A 2,143-nucleotide genomic window follows, 5' to 3' on the forward strand; every position below is an offset into this window, starting at 1 on the left:
ATTACCAGCAGTTACTTTGATGTTTAGGTAGAAATTAAGAGACGGGTTAGTTTAAAAAAAAAAATCATACCACTGAAAAATCAGTTTGACATATGGAGTTTTTTCAGCTAAAAATTGCACCAAATTGTAAGTTTATGCAAGTTAGTATTATAATGCAAGAAGCTTGAGAAAAACATAGTTTGTTTTTCTGTACTAGTTAAAAACATCTTGGCTTCTCAGAGGGCATGACTTTACAGTTACTGGTTAAAATTAACATGTTTTCTTATTTTACAGATAGAATTAGCCTGCAGAGCTTCTACATATCTTGAAATTTTGTTTCTGGCATCATTATATTAGTAAAGAGAGTCATAAATCTATTTTTAAACAGAGCACAGAGAGAAGTAGGGAGAGCTGCAGATTTAAAGGTGAAACAGATTTACTGGGATATGCAAATATATCTTCAAGTTAACAAGAAAAAAATATGCTATGCTATATTTAAAATGCAGCATATCCATATTTTTCTGGATGGATGGAATTGAAATTGTACTTCTAGGTATTTTTTTTATACAATAATGTTTCTTTGTATATATATATATATATATATATATATATATATATATATATATATATATATATACAAAATGCACTAAAAGACATCTCTCTATTAATCTATAAATATAAATATCAGTGTATTATAGTTCTCTTGTGTTCTCAACAATAGGAAAGCATTCAATAAATATATATTTGGGCTAATGTTTGGAAAATACAAAAAAGCGTGGAAAGTATTCGGGTTGAGTAACTGCAGGTCAATCAGCCATCAACCCCACCAACTTTCATCACAAAGTTACACCCTTGATGTGCATGAATATAGTTTTATGCTTTGCAAAAAAACAAAACATTTTTGAAGGTTTTAATAATGCAATATCCTTTCTACTGAATGCATCTGTGACACAAATAGCTTAAAAGCCAGGAGGAACTAGTGCACTTCCCCTTAAATGTAGTATTGCCTATGTTAGTGGTTTTTTGTCAAAAAGACCAAAAATACAGTGACACAGCTTTAAAAAAAAAAAAAAAAAAAAAAAAGGCAAAAGTACACCAAACATCCAACATCAGATTCTCCCCATTAGCAACAAAATAATCCCTGTCAGAATAACATTCATTTTTCAGGCTCCTCTATTCCAAGATTACACTCTGCTCCTCATATGCAGGAATAATTAGATGAACTCAGGTAACCTTTATGCGGGTGTGAGTGCTGCAGGTCACTTGTGTTTTTATAATGAGTCATGACTAAACTGTCTTGCAGCTCCATGTGGATCTAAATGCCAGGCTGCGACACGACAGGCTGAAAGAACTGGCCAGCACTGACAGAGCTTATCTTATCACACACACATGGCTTTCTGCGGTTACAGAACAACTAGATAACTTCAAACTTGATGGAGAGGAAATATTCGCCTTTAAATTAAAATATGTATAAACTGCAAGAATTGTGGTCGTTATTTAAATGGGTGAAATCTGGCAGCAAAACACTGCAAAGTAAAACTACTGCTGCAACTCAGAGAGCTGGAGCCATCCTAGCTTGCTAGCATGCTAAGTTAGCTACATTTGTGTCGCAGTGAAAAAAAAATGTTTTAGGTCTGAATGTGGGAGAATTTTCATTAACAACGAAGTGATATAAAAATCAACTTTATCCACGCTGACAGCGGCGTGTTTAATTTAGAGACTGCAGCTAAGCTAAGCTAGTTAGCTGCTGACATTGGCAGCAGGAGTCAGTAACGGTTCTCTGTTCTTACCTGCAGGAGGATCAGTCTGTGGATTTAGCGACACTTTTCTCTGCTTTCTGCTCCAAAGGAGGGCGTAAAGTGCATCTGTAAATGAACGCAGGCTGTCTGCTCCTCCTTTTCCTGGGGAAAAAAAATGCAGCAGAAATGACTTCAGGTGAAGGGATTTAGACGGACTCTATTGTTTGTCCGTTAAAGCAGCACATTTCAGCTGAAGGTAGCTGCTGGTCCTACATCCGGTCCGGCCCCTGATTCATTTCCACGGATCGATAGGAAAACTCAGTCCTGATCTACGGAAGTGGATTAGGGCCACTGAAAAAAATTAACAAACTTCACTGATTTTTACTTTTATTTCAGTTTAATATGGGAAAATGTCAGCATTCTGA

At 35.5% G+C, this 2,143-nt stretch overlaps 1 protein-coding gene across 1 annotated transcript in view; it reads right to left on the reverse strand.

Annotated features, from left to right (window-relative positions):
* Positions 1-1,990, reverse strand: part of agpat3 (1-acylglycerol-3-phosphate O-acyltransferase 3) — a 24,821-nt gene extending 22,831 nt beyond the window's left edge. Inside the window, exon 1 of the mRNA XM_015375356.1 lies at positions 1,770-1,990. The gene's annotated coding sequence lies outside the window, so the exon portion shown is untranslated. The remainder of the gene's footprint in view (positions 1-1,769) is intronic.
* Between the last annotated feature and the right edge of the window lie 153 nt (positions 1,991-2,143).

This window comes from Cyprinodon variegatus, unplaced genomic scaffold (genome assembly GCF_000732505.1).
Source record: "Cyprinodon variegatus isolate N-32 unplaced genomic scaffold, C_variegatus-1.0 Scaffold6, whole genome shotgun sequence".
NCBI classification, from domain to species: Eukaryota; Metazoa; Chordata; class Actinopteri; order Cyprinodontiformes; family Cyprinodontidae; genus Cyprinodon; species Cyprinodon variegatus.